This window comes from Osmia lignaria, chromosome 9 (genome assembly GCF_051020975.1).
Source record: "Osmia lignaria lignaria isolate PbOS001 chromosome 9, iyOsmLign1, whole genome shotgun sequence".
NCBI classification, from domain to species: Eukaryota; Metazoa; Arthropoda; class Insecta; order Hymenoptera; family Megachilidae; genus Osmia; species Osmia lignaria.
Window position 1 is genome coordinate 14,180,057 of NC_135040.1, and position 20,368 is coordinate 14,200,424.

The window sequence follows — 20,368 nt, forward strand, 5'->3', positions numbered from 1 at the left end:
GGATCGAGAATATGGCCGGTCGAATGATCCTTCACCAGGACGATCGGTCTGCTTATGCTAACCGTGGACCGAGTTCAAGGATGTGCGAGTATTCGCTGATCCCCAAGATGAAGAAGCTGAAGATCACCAAGAGCTGTGGGTGCGATGGGTCTTCCTCGCGTGACTTGAAAGGATTCTGAAAAATTGCCATTCAGATATTACAATTAGAATGAATCAAAATTTCCATTGGGAAATGGGACATGGTTAAGGATGTTGATCTCTTTAAATAATCAAATTGTTGACTATAAATAGCCAAACTAATCTCCAGATACGTAGCCTGGATGATTTTAAGTTTCCATTTGGAAGTGATGCAAGAAGATTGACTGGAGGTCCTCCTAATGTGAGATAACAAGTGTTGGGACTCAATGATCTCTGGTGAACTTAATATTCAGGGTGCCTCTAAGTTGTGAAATGTATTTTTCAAGTGACGATTCGAGGTTTCTATTAAACGAATCTGAACTTAAAATAACTGTGCTCGGTGATCTAATTTGATTCGACAGAAGTATACACTATAATAATAATAAATTCCATTGCTCCGAAACTATTAAAGGAGTACTATCAGCAATCCTTAATTGATTTCAAACGTTCCCGACAAACTTGGCCAGTATTCTACTGAACATTCACTTCAAACTGGTTACAAAGTGAAGAAAAATGAATCGCGATCTTCGTTGCAACGATATATCTTTATACGTGTGTAGATAAAGCGACTGGTAATCAAGAAGTATGTGTGTAGGTAAGAAAAATAATGTATCGTTTGATTAAGTGAACCCATGGATTTGTAAATATACGTGAATCGCTTTAGCTAATCACCCAAAAGTAAATTAATCAAAAGAAACTGTCATGTCGGATTAGAAATTTACAAGAAACTGTAAAGAATACACGTGTCTACGGAATAATTCTGGATACGTGTTCGTATAACGATTATACATAAGTGTTTGCCTGTAAGTATAACGGCTCTAAGATGTGTAGATTCGTCGACGACCGGATGCGTCGTTCTTTGTAGTTACCATATGTTATTCAAAGAAATGTATAGACGGAATATGAAATAATAAATAAGATATTGATACTCCATTCGTTGCCTTTCATATATCTATGTTTTGTTTAATTAACGCGTTCGTCAAATAACATCGCTTTTCTTTAATTAACGTCCTGCCCTACGGGCATCCCCCGCGAGAATGACAACGTAGCGAAAGGGGTCCCCTATATATAGGCCTCCGGACCACCGCCCGCGCATAAACACTTACGCGGGAAAATTTGAATTGATATTTAATATCGTTTAAAAGAAATTTTAGTTATCATGGTTTTTCTTTTTTAAATAACTTGCCTATTGAAGATACTTAAATTAAAAATTGAATTTTAAATTATGTTAATAATAATTCTATGAGAAATAATAGAAAAATATTTCCGAAAGAAACAGTATCTCAAATATTTTCCAGGTATTTACTGAAAATCTTCCTCGAAAACACTTGTCCCATCCCTTTCGCTATAATTTCTTTCATTCTCGAAGAAGTTTCCCATAGAAAGGACAGCATGATTTTTCCTTTGCAATCGATATCTTTCCATGAATCGAGGATAATTCATGATGGCAGGGGAATAACGTAGGGTCGAATGGGAACATTATGGTAGAGAGTAGGACAACTTCCAGTTGGTTGATAATTATATGGAAAGAGATTGAAGATGGAGAAAAGGTATCAGATGTCGGATACAGTTCGCAGGTGCAGAAGGATAAGGGAGGCCCATGAAGGGCAAACGTGGGTCATAGGATCTTTGAAATTGGATCGGTTTCATGCTCGATCAGATCTGCCGGGATCTCGAGCAGTCGATTTACTGCGAATAGACCCCGACTACGCGGTTAATTGATTTTACCAGTCGATTTGCGATCTACTATCGACTCAAACTACCCTCCTATCTACATTTTTAACTACTTCTTCTTCCTGTCTTTTTTTTAACACATTACCTCCTCTTGAAAATTAAATAAATATAAATTTCAATTGTCGGATGGTTTTCAAAACATTTTTTTATTTTGCATATTTCGCGTGATGCAAATTTTTTGTAATATTGTGTGCATACTTTTCACATAGTTCACAGATGTTCAGTTGAGTGACTATTTTTAGAATCAGTTCATCAAATAATTGAAAAATAAATTAATACCTTTCTTGTATTTTTTTTTTTTTTAATTTCTCAAGTAACATTTTCTATGAAATATATAATTCATCATACTATTTAATATATAATATTTCAAAAAAGTCTATTAATAATTGTATTTCCCATTAATGACGTAAATAAAACACGCCACAATTATAATTTCATTGATTATAAAACATTCATGCCAGTTTGCAATAAACGGTATTCGCGAAAGGAAACTACCGGATAATAAACGATCACGATAGTCCAGGTGAAATAAAAAATAAAAATAAAAAAAAAAAAGAGCGTATCGAGGAACGCTAGGAATTCACTTTCCCTGAGTCCCGGTATTTTACGCGATTTATATTTTTCTTTTTTTTTCTAATTTCTGCTTTCACGCGAAAACCAACACCGCGTTTCCACCCCCGACTGGTCCTACGGAAAAATAAAAAACAACACTACCTGCGCGGCAATTAATCGATCCTCCTAAATTCGTACAATACCGTACGCGAAACAACACCGAAAAATCTTTTCCTCGTTGCTTGCTCCCCGTTTCTGAGCATTCGCTTTGAAATTCAGCTAGGTTAACACGCTCGCGCGATTTGCATAAATACCATCGAATTTGTTAATTAAAAAAATCTTGGAAAATGATTGTAATTGAAGTTGGTTAAAATAATTACATTAATTAAATGAAATGATCACTACTCTGATTACTAAATTAAATATAAAAAGAAACAATTACACCCTTCTTCCCATCAAAGACCCAAAATGTCCAATTGAATCAACCCCCGACCCTGTGGTATCTTTCTCGTCTCGAAAACACGCTGAATCCCTTTCGAAATCATTTTCCAAGTCTTCGGCTTAAAATTCCACATCGTAGGAGAAACGTAGGATCGGATGCGAGGGGGTGGGAAGGGTGGGTCGGGGGGAAGGGAGAACATACGCTACCGCGTATACAGGCAGTAGGGGGTTGTTGCACTCTGACTGCGGATTAAAGCTCCGGGGTTGGCTTGGAGGGCAACGAAGAACGGAGGGGGACCATTATGCTCCATTATGAATGGTAACCAGTAGCCAAAGGAGGAAACTCCACGGGGTGTCGATATATTGCCACCCCTGGAGCCAGCCAGCTCACGGCTCGTAAATAATAAGCGGGCCGCGCCGCGGCGGCATTATAATGCACCGGCGTGCACCACAGCCGGGGTACAAATTGCTCGGCTATATAACGCTAGGCGCGTGTTCAGGCATCGACCTATCGGATATATGCCTTGTAGAGGGCAATCGATTATCGGTATTTCATCGATACCGTGTACCGTAGGCCGACGCTGCTGCACGCGTACCACCCTCACCTCCTTTCTCGTAATTATTCCAGTATCGCAGTCGCGAAAGTGATTTTATTTACCTCAGTCTGTTCTGTAAATCAGTATTTACTGATGTTGGTTGTTGATAGATTTGTGTATTTCACCAGGGACGCTAATTAGTCTCGGCTGGACTAGTAATTTAAATTCGATTTTATTTAACAAATTCCTTTTCGTCAAAATTGAAAGGTATGCAGTTATAATAACGGGGAAAATGAAAAAAAAAAGAATTGGGGATTCATATGGAAAAACGTTTGCGTTTGGAGCGACGATCGGGACAAAAGAGGTTATCAGTGGAGTCTGAAAATCAAAAATCAATGGAAACACATCGATATTTGTCGAATACTTAAAAGCTCGATCCGCGGAAAAGCGGCGCTGGCTACCCGAAACACAACGAAGGTACCTGCCGGGATGGCTTTTAACATTTTTTCGACTTCCATCAATATTTGCACTCTCCCCGGTTCTCCCTACTTTTTCGTGGCTGGGAACGCCATGCTTCACCCTCTCTACCTGTATCGACCGTGTACACGTGTGCACCCACGTATTTGCTCGTACCACTACCAAGAGTACAAGTGCACCTTCCGATCGGGACCAGATCCTTAGATACCCGTCACGGATCACAGAAGAGTATATAGTGTTGCCGAACGTTGGCAAACAAGTGGTATGTTTGCTTTCTTTTCGGGGAGATTCGATACGGCTTCTTCACGGCAGCGAAACGACTGTGGGACGCGTGTGTGCTTCGTTAAACGAGGGGACATTCGTAACCGGGTACCGTTTTACCATTTTTTGGGGGGATTTTTTGGTCGAAGGGAGATTTTCACCATTGGAAAATTTAGAAATCTCTAAGTTTCCAAATATGAAAATTAAAAATTCTCCAAATTTCCAAATGTCAAATTCCAACCGATAACTTTGGGGGGATTTTCACCATTGGAATATTTAGAAATCTCTAATATCCGAAATTTGAAAACTAGGAAATCCTCAAATTCCCAAATATGAAAATTTAAAATTCCAACCGATAACTTTTACTATTAAAAGCAGACGAAGAAAAGCGAAGTGGGGGGTACTAGGGTAACCTTTCGTTGAATTCTCGGGGCGAGAATATCGTCGGGAAACGCGGCCGTTTCTTTGTTGAACCGTTTCGCCTCTATTTCCGCCGGTATATATCGAGGTATTTCATTGGGCAATACTTTATTATCTTGCTCGGGTTATGAAGTGGGGTGGTCGGGCAGACGAGAGCCAGGATGAAACGGTACCGAGAATGGGAAGCAGTAGCAGGAACGGGGTTGATATAGAAGGCGAGAGAACGATGGAGAAATGGTGTATGTGTAAGTGAGACAGAATCGAGAGAGAAACAGAGTAATAGACCGAACCACGTTGATGGAGGCAACGGACACCAGGCGTTCGTGCAAATCATACTCCTGAGGGGTGTCACGAAACAATTCCCAACTGAATAATATTAGTATCTAACAATGGACCTGCTAAATTGAAATACAGAGAGGACCGTGTCACCCCCGCATTCTCGCTATAACCCTGTCTCTCTCTTTCTTTCTGTATCAGACTGCATTCAGAAATGTACGTGTACATGCACGAATTTCTCTACGTATATACGGATTACCTTGCTGCTCTCACTACCATTCGTATGTTCTATATTTTCCCTCTACGCGTTGGTAGAAATTGCGTCTGATTTAATACGCGAACACAGTCGCACGGTTACATAGAGAATAGGGTGGAAAGTTAGGGAGAGTGAGAAATAGCATGCAAATGAAATATTAATTAAATCTATTAAAATTCTCTGTCTCCCTCAGTCACCTCCTTTCTTTCTCTCTTCACCGTTATACGGTCTTCTTCGCGGGAATAATTATTTCTTCATTTCTTTTTATACCATCTCGATACAAATTGCGTTTGCGGTTGATTTTCAACAAATTGAAAATTTTCAATAAATCACAATTGGTAACCGTGTACAAGAGGGAAAGTAATTCAGTGTTGGAAGAAAGGAATGGATTCCTTCGGAAGGGAATATTCGCGAGGGGGGGTTGGCCCGACGGTGTTCGCGGTGGAAACGGTGCCGAAAGCAAGGGTGAGTCGGGTGACGAGGATCATTGAAATGGAAATGCCATTGACGCAAAGTGAAAGTAATTAATGAAATATGCCCGAGTGATAGAATGAATTTGATGGCGGCACGGCCTTGTCGAGCCGAACCACCGAGCTTGGAACAGTGAAATACGCGCACGTACGGATTACGACTGGATGGAGGATCAAGCAAAGTAATTGTCGAGTGAAACGACGAACGCTTCACGATGCTTGGGGTTCGATCAAATATAACCTCCTAGATTTTAGAGGGGTTCAAATGTAGAAATTGAAAATGATAGATGTGGAAGCGTTCCAAGTTTCAAGTTTCCAAAGCATTAAACTAAAACTAAGAAATGTAAAATCCGTTAGTTTGACCAAGTCCTAGTGTTTAATGCAACGGGAACTATCGAGTTTCATAGAAATCCAAGAATCACAGAATCTTCTTCAAACTTCACCTAAATGGTCAGTTACCTCGGCTCGTATAACGCGTTAGATCTTCTTACGTAATGTTTGACTCGTGACACGGCTTTTACGCAGGTACCAGTCGGTTCGTATGTGTGTGTGCACTCATCATGGCCTACGGTTTTACCTGCCACGGTTTCAATCGTGTCCTTCTGTTTGCCCATCCATTATGGCTACAATAACAAGGATCGTCCGTTCCGTCAGCTTCTTTTTTCTTCAGCCTCCCACGTCTCGGTAACAGTCCACGGTGATCATTTATACACCGTGTTGACCCTATTCTCCTTTAAACAACGTTCGACGAACCTCTTCTACTTCACGTCCTCCTTTTCTTCACGACCAACCGTGTGTGTACGTACAAAGTGGACGTCGAACTTAAATGCAATCCTGAACCGCGAAAGAAGTACCTGTAACGTTCCTACTCTTCACCGGTGTACACTTCCAGAGAATAAAATGTCCAGAAGATTCTCTTCGAGAGGACAAGTTGGAATCTTGTACGAGAATATGTGCACTGAAGTTCAGGGGAATTTGTATCTTGAAGAAGGGGATTAATTTACAGGTAGTGGGTAATTAAGGTGTTACAGACGTGGAGGTACGTCTTAATTATAAGACGGTGAGCTTGATTCGAATATCCAAATTTAGTAATATCTTAATTTTGAAACGTCCGAAGTTGGAAATATTTGAATTTTGAACTACACAAATTTGGTAATATCCAAATTTTGGAACATCCTAATCATGAAACGCGAAAATTTTGGGATAGCCAAAAATTCAAAGCACCCTAATTTCAAGAATCCTACAATTATAATTTGGAACTTGCTAACACACTGCAATTCTACTCTAATATCTTATGTATTCCAAGACACGAAGTCCTGATCCATTGTCCTTTTTACAAGCCACGTAATCTGAAATTCGTGCGGAATAGTTTCGCGGTGACAATGAGGATACCCATTCCATCTATCCATGCCTACCTTTCTCCTTCAGGGTTAAAGGATATTGAATACCGTTTCATATGCTCGCCACGTAGCCAGATCGCAGGGATCACGATCCACCCTTATCGTACCAGTTCTTACGGTGACCTTAAAGTCAGCCGTGTTTTCAGGCCACCCTCTTCGTCGATTTCTTAATCTCTATCTCTCTTTCTCTCTTATCGACCACCCTCCATTATTCGACGATATTAAAATTGTCTTCTATAATCGAGTCGGTTGCTGCGGCTTGAATAATTTCCGGGGCAACCCGTTTGCAAGTGCTAACACGGCTTCGACCTAGTATTTTAATCGGCAGACATTTTTGCATCGAAGCTCTCGCGTCTTTGATTGATCTAATTATTTCTGTGCTTTGGAAATGTGAAAATTCGGCAACTTGAAAAATTTAATGAAAAGATCCACCCATCAATTTATCCCTTCACAATTATTTCAATAAGCTAAATTGGAAACGTGAGATCGCATCTGAATTCCAGCTTGGCAGGACACTGTTGCATGTCGCAGCGTGTGTTCGATCATCAAATTAAAAAGAAACTATACGAACCAGTCCGGTCCCGTAGACCGTGAGCTTCTCTTATCCCCGATAGCGAAGGTCCCCACAAAAGCTCGCAGGGGTGCAGTTAATTCTAAAGCGATTAGGCGCACGCGACGGGGCAAAGGTGTCGACCTGCAATTGACAATGGGTCGAGGGTCGCGAAGGAGATCGCGAGAAGGGGAGTTTAAAAATTAAATTAGTCGCACGTTCGAAAGTAATCCTCGATTGATATACGCAACCTCGCCGACATCCCTTTAAATACTATACATCAGAACCAGAGAACGATTTCAGATCATTTACGATCGAAAATGTTAAATACCAAAAAGATTCTAGAGAAAAATCTCCGGACCGTGGAAAACTGTGGCCGCTGCCAGCTATGGCTGCCATTTGGTACAATTTTTTCCACGAAGTTAATGTTAATCAGTCGCGGACGTGACGTGGATGGAGGGTGCTCGACTGGATTTCATGTCGTCCGCTGCCAGGCTCTGTACAGCCCCGTATGCCATAAACGTACTGCCATAAGTACTTTGGCAATATACATCTCCGCTGGAACTCGTCCATTACAACAGGCTAGCGCGATACGCGAAACCACTCGTGGAGCACCGCTACCAACCGCCGAATCATTTTCCACCGTTCATTTTCGGAACCGCCAGGTGATCGCCGTCCAGTTTCGACGGGACTATTCCCGTTTTCCGATTCTTTTTCGAAACACCACCAGGAAAAATGACGTTTTATTAACGCAATGAAATCGGACGCGCCGTATCGAGTGTCGCTCGAGTGGATACAGATTCTCTCAACTCTCCGTCACTTCCATTTCGTTGGAGCGTGCTTATTGTTGCTATTGTTGCGTTTGCAATAATTCATTTTACTTCGATCGTGGAATTTTTCAATTTCATCCACATGACAAATGGCAGACGATCATCATTTTCAATGGACAATAATAATTTAATTATAATACTTATTATGGGTAAAGAACTGGATGGCGTATAGACTGCAAGTACACTCGTGTATGATTTAAAATAGTTCCCTTTTTTATTTTTTTTTCTTCTTATTACTTGTTGATCCGTCATTGTCCAGTATAAAGGAACGACGATATATTCTGTGAAGGATCTTTGTTCGTTGCGATCTACAGGCAACAAGAGATCGTTGCACAATGAAACCCGCATAAGTGGCATTAGGAGTGCGCGTGTACGCATCCCTATACACAGCCTCGGGTTTTCACAAGGAAATACGTAAATTCAGGATTAACTCTCGTATACACTTCTACTGCACACCGCTTGAATGATTCAAAGGAACACTGAATACAATCTATTTGCATTCTAAACAAAATTATTATAAATAATTAAATAATTAGAGAACCATTAGAAAGGGTTAAAAGGCGGAGGACTATTAAATGTCGTTTAATATCAATTGAACGTTCCAATAAAACAACTCTTTCTTTAACCTTTTCTTTCTCGACGCCCCTCATCTCTATCCGCCCTTGTCCCCGTGAACAAAAATCGCGTGCGTTCTTTTACGCACACGCTTTTCGGGGCAAGCGAAATGCACACGCGCTCGCACGTCTCGTCTAAACCACAGTGTTCCATTCATTCGCGTTACGTAGCGTACAGTGTGCCATGTAAGTATAATAAATAAGAACGCTCGAGGAGCTATTGTACCGATTGTTTTCGATGGCCTCGTCGAAAACGACGAGGCATGTCGGCGGGGTGTACGCCACGGGGCACACGCGATCCCTCATCTATACGTACATCTACACACATGCTCCATTTTCTCCTCCTTCTTCTCTACGATTCAATTTTCTTCTTCTTCTTCTTCTTCTTTTTCTCCTTTTTTCTCTCTCTTTTGATAGGAAAAAAAAGGACTCAGCAGGATACCAGAAGGCAACCACAGAGCTGGTTATTCGGTCACAGTAATAGGAAGTGTAAGCGTTCACCGCCCGTACACGAGTAGGTACTTGCAGCCTTTCTCTGGCGGAGTTTAAGACGGCATTTTTCGAAGCGCACCGTAGCCTTCCAGTCCATCGAACAACCGATCCCTGATACATACCTCTATAATGCTCCGTCGAGTGTTTCAGCGTCGATCCTTTGGCTCTTGATACTCGGATTCAGAGATCTGGATCTTTATCGCAGAGGGGATACGTCCTTGAGAAGCGAGCTTTGGGTCCTCACGATTTCCTAGGCTGTAATTTGGAAAAGACTTGGTTAATGGAGTCAGTATTGAGATGTTAGCGAGTTATAAGGATCGTATACCTCAGCGTCGAGTCTTCAGCATCCACACCTTTTCGCTACAAATACACCTCCTCAATTTCCATAACAGAAATTTAAAAATACTAAGCACCCCAAAAAAGAGCGCGAGGGGGTGTGTACCGATGGCAAGCGGTTCCTGCAAGAAATAGAAGTAATATTAACATAAGACGACGATAAAGAACAAGCGAGCAAGGACGAAAGAAAGACTATATATAATTTAAGGAGGCGCAAGCAAGGGTGGCTTAGGTGTCATTTTTTTTCTTCCTCAGCGTGGCCGTAGCACGATATGGGTGGGTACGTTCCCGACGGTTTTCACCACCCCGTTCTGCATTACCGAGCCCGATAGCTACGTAGAAAATATTAACGCGTATATAGGCAACCTTAGGTACCTACTTGTGTCACCCATTCCCAGCATTACGATGCCATTTCTGCTGGCTATTATTATCCGGTCTCGGATCTTAAACGCGTCTGCCGGATATTGCCTCTTCGGTGGTGCCGATAAAAATTTCCATGCAAATTATCGCCAGTTACGCCCACCATTCTTTCTCTCTTTCTTCGATTTTCTAACGGTTCACCATATTCTATTTCCATTTTGATACTGAAACATAAAACATCAGTGTACTCTTTGGATTCAGCTGAACGATCAATGTTTCACATTAAGAAATCTCAAGTGAAATCTGGAATGAACAGATTTTTAGAAAATTAAATTTTTCTAATGTTATTGTTAAGTATTACCATCAGCAAATTGTGACACCGCTATTCAAAGGGTTGAAACATTAGGATGCAATAATTTTTGCAGCAATTATTGTCATCCAGTGTTACCGTTCATGGTGCAAACACGTAGAAGCCTGTGAAAAAGAAAGAATATTCAATAACGTGGAATTTCATTTGTGGAGAGGAAGAATTTCATTTGGAACAAAGGACAGCCGGGCGAGCTATGACTTTTCAATTAACCAGACAATACTCGTTAACCGAGATTATTATGGTAATCCAGTGTACGTACTTCACATCGTCACTCTGTTATTCATCGAACGCGGACGGTAGCAGGGCACCGGCCAATCAGTTAAGTCGAGCATTGTTTCGAACAAAACGCACTAGCCGAAGGGTAGCCCCTAATCCTTGCAGCCTATCGAAAATCCATGATCGAAATATATCTACTCTGTCAAACGCATGCGTACCTAGATCGGGCTACCCTTTCGTCCGACAAGGATTTTTACGGCTTTCAATCCTGTCAGAATGAAGGACGTGTCGCCTCTGGATTTGCCATCGAAATCTTTGTTATGTACTTTGCCATAAATCAGGATGCGATTCATATCCACTGCCGTTATGATCCGATCAAATTCCGGTATATTTAAATTCAACCTACCTGAAATTAAATTCAATATTCTAATTATTTATTTGTTCTTAACGTTGGATAACAATCTTAAGTGTATCTAATAAGAAAAAAAGAATCTTAAGATACAGCTAGAGTTTATTTAAAAAAAATTTTATAGCTACTTTTTGGCATAGGTGGATGATCCAATTTGTCTATGAAATATTAGTATTTTTATCTAGGCAAATTGAAAATTAAAGGGTAAGAGAAATAGAAAGTAAGAAACAAGAAGATAGAGAGTCGAAAGGATATTAATGGTGAAAGGGGTTTGACGTTACATCTCCGCATTTCATGGCTGAGTTTTCACCGGTGGTTTCCAACCCCCTTGTGTCCTGGTATGGGTCACGTGCCGGTGCCGATGGGAGAACTATGGTCCATGGGGGTCGGTAACGTGGGATTACCGTGGCCAATAATTTCGCGGGGTCGAATTTGTTTGATATACTATATCCATTGTGTGATCCATAGAAAGAGGCTTCCCACTCTCTATTGTGGCCACGACGGTCGAGGGGTGGAGCAAGAACAGAGACGGGGCTAACTGGATAGGGTGAAACTACGGAAGAGAGAAGGAGAAACGTAAAAGGGTGGTTTCGCTCAGACTCACAAGTGGCAGCTTTTAATCTCTTCCAGGGATAACTCAAACCGCGCCTGAATTGAACCTTGTTACCAGAGATTTAATTGCTTGTTAATGGATAATCGAAATGTTTTACGGCTTGACCACCATTACTGACCATTCAAACGTTTCCCGTCTAGCTGGGGATTCTACGACCAGAGGTGATCGCGTCAAGGTGGCAGCGTCGAAGACGTCAGTGTGGAAATTATCAGCGCCGTCGAGTCGTCAGCGCGAAATCATCTGAAAACAACAGGATAAGTAAGTAGATCGCAACGCTCTAAATAATGGAAAGTACACGGGGTAGGAGGTACGGTGCTAATTGACCGATCAATCTTCATTAGAAAACGGCTTAATTACAGTACAAGCTCTCTCGCGGAAACTCCTCCGTCGTGGCCATCTTTCCCTCACCACCACCAGCACCTTTTACCTTTCCGGGTGCCCTGGAAAGTTTAATAATTCCGAAACCTTGGCGAGATATAAATCACAGAAGGTCCTCTACTCTCGGCTTCGTCCTCCTTTTACCTTGGTCTGTTCTCTCCGCCACGGCCATAATTCGAAAAACTTTCGAGGGAACAAAAGTGAGGACTTTTGTTCCAAGTTTTAGTTCTTCGCTCTCACTTTTCTTCTCTCTTCATCTACCAAGAGGCGCTGTGTTTGCGGAGCGACGCCCCGACAGTGTTTTGTTCGCTTTGTCTCTCTTCCTGTTAGGTATATAATGCCCCTAACTGCCCGGACCATCTCCGCGTACCTCCTTCGCGTCCAACCACTACGACAGAACGATCCCGAGTCTCTCTCCCTTATATTTCATCTCTCTCTCTCTCTCTCTCTGTCTCTTCCTCTATGATTCATGATATCTTTTTCTATCTTCTCTGTTCTCCTTACGCTCTCGAGGAGACGCGGTAAAGTACGCGGAATACGCAAAATGTCGAGGGTCTTGCGACGTTTTTGTTGGCGAAAGAAAGATAGGGGCCACGAAGCACCGCCCACGCGTACCCGAGAGAGGACCACCGAACAACTTCATTCCGATTCTTCTTTATACCCTTTCGTACAGGCCACTAAATCTTCGTTGCATGATCGGTTGAATCTTCGAACACCCTTTTGTCACGACGTTATTAATGGTGCAGCGGATCGGCATCCTGGAAGAAACGAACTAACGATTTCTACACCTTCGATTATGATCTAAAACGATTGTAGATCGATTAGAAAGTTGCAAAATATAAATGTTGATCGAGAAGAAAAATAAAAGAGTTAAGATCGGCTTCAGAAAGTGACAGAGTGACACGCGTCTACGGTTGGAAGGATCGATCCCCCGGTGGACACGGATATCACGCACGACAATTAGGGAGAAAAAATGAGAAGTACGAGTAACCAGTATCCTTGTCGATCACGTCTAGCCGTCTCTCTATCCCGTTCTCTCTTTCCTTCTCGCAACAAGAGCCCGGTCCTCGATCATTCTCTACCTCTCGTCAATGCATCCGGGGACTTCCGCGATTTCTGAATAGAAATCTCCATGGTGGCTGACAATGCAATACGTGGACAATTGCATAGTCTAATGGATCTGCCCCTCACATCATCGTAACTTATACGTACGTGTCGTTCGTGAAAACGATATCGACAACGTCCATTCCGCGTGTCTTCCTCGCGTTCGTTAAAACACGAAATCGACATTCTCTCTATGGTGGTCGTGTCTTTCCGCTGTCATCATACTCTACTACGTCTCTCCCCTTCTTCTTCCTTGTGCCAAAAAAAGGAATGCTGTTGACGATCGGTGGAAAAAAATAAAAAATAATAAAACTCCTCGTGTCGCGTCTGAGTACCTTGAACCACCTGGGGATGAAAATAATTCCACAATTATTTAGGCTGACTATTAATCAATGCGGTATGGGTTCGTCGTGGTTAGAATAAATTAAAAATTAGGGTACAGCTTACCAGTGGTTACAACTTGATTCGATTCCTTAAAGACTTTCCTCTCTTTTGGCGCATCGATAAACCGCTACAACCTTCGTCAAAGTCCCCTAATTAACCCGGTTCAAAGATCCATGAAAGAGAAATCTCTGTTTGGTCCCCGGTACACGCGCGTCGTTCAATCGAGGGTGAACACGGGTCCGTGAATAAAAAGCTTTTTTACATGACCACGAAAAATAAAGGACTGACCCCCCTCGTCGACGGGTAGAGGGGTTCACGGACGAGAGGAAAGGAAGAAAAATCTCGGATTTCCTCGTTCTGCCACGCAGCCCTTGTCTTTTGCCCTCTCGAGTTTCCTGGATCGTTCTCACCACGCCCAGCAATTTGCCTTGTGCTACAACTTTGCGATCGATTATTCCTCGATTACGGTGTAACGAGATATCCGTTTCTATACACGCGCATACTCCATTGTTCGATTTGGAAAAGCAAGCTGAGCCTGAGTTTCTTGAACGTTGATGCCAGGACCTGTCGTGAAACAATTATACCCCAATGGGCCTGGCCCTTGCATTCATTTTGAATTACACAATGTGTCGCCATTGAGACAGGCTGATTGATAGAGAAAGCACGGGAACATCCTGATGACCCACTGTTTCCTAGAAAAAGAAATATATGGAATTAGTTTTGTATAGTGTTTCAAATTTATCAGTGGTATTTTCAAAACTATCCTACCATTTTTCTATGTACGTATTATTATTTAAACTAAGAAAAAAGATTCAACGGTTACCATACGACGTAATGTACCCCCGAAGGAGAGGTCGAGGGATGCTTTTTAACAGTGGGCTTGTCATCCCCGTGTCCTTTCAAACAATAACGAGAGGACAATGAATAGTTTGAAATTCGCGGACAAAGCGGGTGTAGGCATGCTCAAATGGCACTTATAATGGCACTTATAAAAAGGAGCCTTGCCTAAACGTACCTGTATCCCCTGCAGATATACACCCGGTTATAAACGTGGGTACCATTGCAAAACCCTTTCATCGAATCGACTCATTGTGCGGTTGATCCAGTACAACGCGTCCATTCTTGCTCGATAACCATGGATCGCGTAAAGCCACGCTCCGGGCACTTCTTCTATTTTTCAATTATCCGTTACCATTTTTCTTTTCTTACATCCATCCTCCAGGTTTTACTTAGCCATTCGATGCTTGCAAGAGTATCTTCCATCTTCTCTTTTGTCAAGCCTGTTTTGCTCTTTTCCACTTCACATTGTTAGTCTAAAAGTCTAAAAGTTAAAAATTATACTTTAAACGTATGATCAATTTCATATCCTTAATCTAATCCTTTATCCCAAATTTCAGCATCGTTCTAAAGTCTTGTCTCGTTTAAAAAGAGGAAAGAATCCACTCGACAACGTTAAACTCGAGCAGAACCGAAAAACTCTGAAGCAGTTTGATCCTGAAACTCTATTTGAAAAAAAGTCTTTTACCCGCAGTGGTTGAACTAACAGATTCACCGGCTCGTCCTATTTACAATTTTCATTCCTTTTCCAAGCCAAGAGCCATCCCGCTTTCCGATACGTACTCCGGGTACATCCACGATGTTCGGTGGGCAAAAAGTCAGCGGACCATGGAGGACAGATTCACGGATAAGAAGAGGGGTATCCGTTTGATCCTGGAGCAGAGGTGAAAAACCAGTCCCAGACCGTATCACTTGGTTTCTTTGGACGGTAACCGGGCGAACAATTAGATTCGAACGAGGAAACCCCTTTTGACGGTGATGCGCCGCGATCACCATGGACATATTAGTATAATAAGCGACGGTTCGTGTGTATAGATTACGAGACAACAAAGAGAATAGAGAGAAAAATATGAAAGGATGATCGCGAAGGGGGAGGTTGATTTTAATGTGTGCCCAGGTGCTTGTGGATAGAAACTCTCTGATAAATTTCCTCTGTGTTGACCGTACACCGTATCTCTTTATCATCTACAATCTTAAACGGTTAATTAATCCCAAGAGAATCTACCTAGATTATTATCCAGAATCATTCTACCGCGTACACCGCTTTTGTCGCGTTTTGGGACCGTTATTAAAACGGTGTAATCCCGGATGCTTGTTTTATATATTAGATTTTAGATAGAAGATTCCAAGTTTTACGATTATACATTCTAACGTTAATTAAAAATTGGTACCATTCGTCAACCCCGAATTTGTAAGAAAAATTACAAAGACTTCGGTACAAATGATGTAATAATTTTCATTGAGAACAGCGGTATCTTCAATAAGGAGGAAATTAAAAGGATCATCGTCTCGCTTATAGCTCTCCCGTCACGTCCCTCGCCGCCCAGGAATAACCCGAAGGTTCCCATTCTTCGCGGTGAAGAACGCGGGGACGAAGAATCTTTTACAGGGTTACCAAACACGTTTAAATGCGGTTTCCTTCGGGGTGGATATGCACACACGTCCCGTAGAAACGGGACTCGGTCCTGTGTGCACGTCACCAGCCGATTGGTTGAGCTCGTTTCACCTACCCCGAAGGAAGGGAGAACGGAAAAACCGACGGGACGGGACGTGCGCGAAGGAGACGGAAAGAGCGAAGCAGAAGCAGGAGGAAGGGAATCCAATATAACTGCACACACGTTTATAGGGTCGATGGGAATATATTGGAGCGGATATTGAAATACTTGTTGGTAGTTTGAGTCGAAGGCGAGAGATGCCTTTCTCGATGCCATCTTGATTGCGCAATCGAGGCATCGGTCCACGGGTACAGAATTTAACGATAAAGATCGTACGGATTATAGAATCCTAGACGGTGATACCAATCCCCCGTTTTCCTCGCTCTTTCTATCTCGCTTCTTTCACTTCTTCTGTTTACAAGAATATTGCAATGGTTAACGCGTTTACCATGGCTGGGTCTAATTTAGTCTTACAATTAAAGTTTCCATATGTCTTAAATTAAATAGGTAACTCTCCTAGCAGTCAACACTGATTATTCTATTAAAGTCTACTCCTTCCTTTACCTGAAAATATGAAATTTATAAAGGTCTTCCTTTTCTTTACAAATAGACTTTAATAAAGTTAAAGAAAATTAATGCGGTTAAACGTTTACTCGAGTCTGAAGAAAAATGTTCAATTTCTTCTCTTTACCTTTTTAATTGAGTTAAATCGCGAGAAACTTGAGATCGAAAATAATGTTGCAAACGATGTGCTCGAAACGTCTATTGCACCTTTGATCAAGGAACATTCTGTTGCATCTCTCGCCCTGTACATCTTGCTCTTTTCCAATTAAAATTTCATTGAGAGCTCCCATTGATCCACCACGTAATTGAATGCCCTGCTGCACGGAAATCTTCCATTCAATTTACGCTGAAAAGAAATTTCCGTTCCTAATAAAAGAGATTCCCTTCGAACCATCGTACACACACCGTCGTTCTTTCATCAGCTCTCTATAACATTTTGTATCGTGTTTCTTGTTGAAATAAACAGGGGAAAAAGGAATGGTACATCTCACAACTTTTTGCGTAAACAAAATGATGAAACAGTGATAAAAAAAACAGTCCATTAAAAATCATCATTTTACTCCGTTCCAAACTTCTCTCCAAATGAATAATATTCCTTCCTTTATACAGGAATCTTTTTATAGCAAAGCATTCTTCAAGGTTTCATAATATTCAAGGCTGCAACAGAAAGAATTCTCTTAGCCTTCCAAGAATTACTTATTATTTTTAAAATAATATTAAAGTTTCCTGCCTTTGTAACAAATTGTAATCATACTCGATCAGTGCACAAGGGTAGAAGAAAATAAAAGATGTTAGCCTCTTGCAGTTTCAGAGTCGCTGAATTTCCGTGTAATTCTATATTACAAAAACGAAGAGGATTAAAGGCGGACGGGGAGAAGATAGAATTCTCGAGCGCGAACGATTCTGTCGAACGGAAATGCAATTCGCAGCAGCAGCGGCGGCGGCGTCGGCGGCGGCGTTTGGGTCTCAGCTCGGGTCGACAGATAGATAGAGTCAAGATTCAATTAGCTCTAGCTGTCAACTGCATGATACTCGTCGATTCAATACACCTTCCTGTTCGTGTGCCTTCTCACATGCTTTCCCTGTGCGTGTCCTGTCTCGCGCGCACCCACGTTTTCGCACGCCTCCACGTGTATACGCGTGTGTACGCGGATTTATACTCGCGTGAATGCGCACACGGTGACACGCGTGTGCGCCCCGAAAATTAACCCGGTCCACAGGGTCAATGCGTGCATTTTGGAAATGATTTTACCGCGAGGAGTACCAGGGAGTGCATAAATTTTCGACGAGCTCGATTTCATCGAATAACGAGACAGACCATCTGTCCTAATAGAAAGCCATCGATGATATTCCAATTCCTGCTTCATCCTGTCGAACGGGGGGAAAAAAGATACCGTTTTAGACATTAGTTTCGATGATTGGATATGTCCAACAAATTAACACGTTCTCCACCAGCGATCAGTTGGAAATTTGAACGCTTCCTTCTTTTCATACAATAACATGATTTTACCTAACAGTACCGTTATCTTCAGGTGTTACAAAAGTTCTGCGTGTCCATAGTCCCCTACAGTGGGATTAAAACATTTGAAATTTCATCGGGTGTCTTCCAATTAACGTGTGTGTTTTACAATTACCATATGGTTCAAATCCGAGTGAACAAAATTCCAATATTCCCATCGGGGAAAAAAACAAAAAAAAAAGGGTGATTGCATACTTGTAGTGTGTCATCCATGGCGGGTAAATTGAATTCGTTAAATTCTCCATAGGATTTCGATTACCGTGAAGAACGCCACCCTTTTCATTCAGATTTCAATTTTCCTCCTGCAACCAGCTACCTAATTGATATAACGTTTTAACACGGTTTTAATTGATTATCCTTTTGTTAAAGATTCGGGTTTTCTATTTGAATGTCTGTATTGTGCATGTGAAAGAAAAAATACCATGGATGTCTGTGGTGACCGATGTGCGTGTAGGTGATGTAGGTATCACTTATCCGAGAGCAGAGCGATACCAGCCATTTTCAATTTATTTCAAGTGCCTTTTCGTGGCGCAGAAAAGAAGGGTGCTACGGCTACCGACAGAGAGATACCTATACAACGATCTTCGGCTTCTCTACCTCCGGTTCCATCGGCAACCAATAGCCGTTTCGCAAACCTGATATCAAGGTATTAAAGTTATTTTTTATGCAAAACATTGTCAGAGACTGGTTTTAATTTTACAGAACGAGAAAGTCCGCAAGCGCAGTATTAAGAACGAATCTACTGTGTGTTGAATAAATTATGATAATACCTTCTCTTAGATAACATAGAGAAACTATGTTAAAGTGTTTGGAAATCATTTCAAATAACATACTTTAAAATCCTCAAACATCCTTCTTCGTAATCACTCATACCAATGCAAAAGTTCATAAAATAAAAATCCATGTACCAAAGTAGATGGTATGTGGAAAGAAGCTTCTTTTTAAACTAGTTCAAGTTTTAGCAATCAGGAATCACTGAAAAAGAAAAATGAGATAATGTAAAATCAAAAAGATATAAAAAAAGAAATATGTATTCATAATAGATACTAAACCGTCTAAAGTACCTAAGTAAGTAAAAAAAGTAAGAAGAAAATGATGGAAAGAAGTAGAAAGCGAGAGGAAGAGAGAGGGCGTTGCGACCGCAGAATTATTGAACCCCATTGCAAATGTGAGAGAACAGTTGGGGGAAGGAAAGAGGAAAAAGGGTGGAAGGAGACGTGGGTGGTAGATGGGAGCAAGAGAGTTGTAAAAATAACGCAGTTAATTAGCAGCAAACCACTTTAAGCAAGCCTCGAGCCCAGTGCACACACTGTAATAAGCAAAGAACAACTCGCGGGCGAAAAACGCCCTCGAACGCGAGGCAACTGAAACGCGCCAAGGCTCAGACGTGCCTCTTTTTTTCACTCTCTCTCTCTCTCTCTCTCCTTCTCTTTCGTTTCTGTTTTTGCTTTTCACATCGTTTCTTTTTCCCGCCCACGCTCGCTCCCTATCACTCTACCTCGCTCTCTTCGTTGCGTACTGTTTCCTCCTTTACCGGCTGTTCCGCCGGGTCGACCATAAACAACGAACGTTTTAACAATTTCGCTGTTGCTCACCACTTCGAAACTCATTGTGCCAGGAAAAAAATACGCTTCGTCGAAGGTTCATTTGTTTCGCGATTTTCCGTTCTCAACCCCGCGTACAATTAAATTTCTCCTCACAAGGTCTGGCGTTTTCATAAAGATGACCGATATATAGTGCACTTTAATTACCGGTTAACCAATTACATACCTCTAAAAAAAAAAAACATTTAAATGGAATTAAAACGCTTTAAAAATTTTGAATTGCCTCATCCTACATTTTTATAGATATCTTTATAGTAATAATAAAACGCCGCACTACGAACGACAAAGTTTTTCTTCGTAGAATGAACTTAAAAGATGCCTAGATGTCAGCAGTTGTCATACGCACTGTCGTGAAAATAGAGACGATTCGGTTGGAAAGGGGAACCCCTTTTTTTCCAACTACAACCCTCCTTCTACCCACGACAATGGTTCGCCAGAAGAAATTGAATTGGCAACATCAGTAAACGATGCCGACTTGCTCCCGTACTGCCAAAAAGGAGCAAAGAATGAGAAAGAGAAGGGTAAAAGAGAAC

General features: G+C 41.6%; 1 long non-coding RNA gene across 1 annotated transcript; it reads right to left on the reverse strand.

The window, feature by feature from the left end:
- Positions 1 to 44: 44 nt before the first annotated feature.
- LOC117605449 (uncharacterized) lies at positions 45 to 20,249 on the reverse strand. The gene is made up of 20 exons (XR_013062783.1): positions 20,069 to 20,249; positions 19,730 to 20,003; positions 19,002 to 19,206; positions 18,653 to 18,866; positions 18,347 to 18,547; positions 18,223 to 18,276; positions 17,443 to 18,080; positions 16,840 to 17,369; positions 15,182 to 16,712; positions 14,672 to 14,977; positions 14,480 to 14,552; positions 13,720 to 14,348; positions 11,909 to 13,617; positions 11,459 to 11,730; positions 10,812 to 11,174; positions 10,544 to 10,656; positions 10,202 to 10,406; positions 9,812 to 9,944; positions 9,609 to 9,741; positions 45 to 175 (listed from the first exon to the last, which is right to left on the reverse strand). It is a non-coding gene; the product is annotated as an uncharacterized LOC117605449 (long non-coding RNA).
- Positions 20,250 to 20,368: the final 119 nt, after the last annotated feature.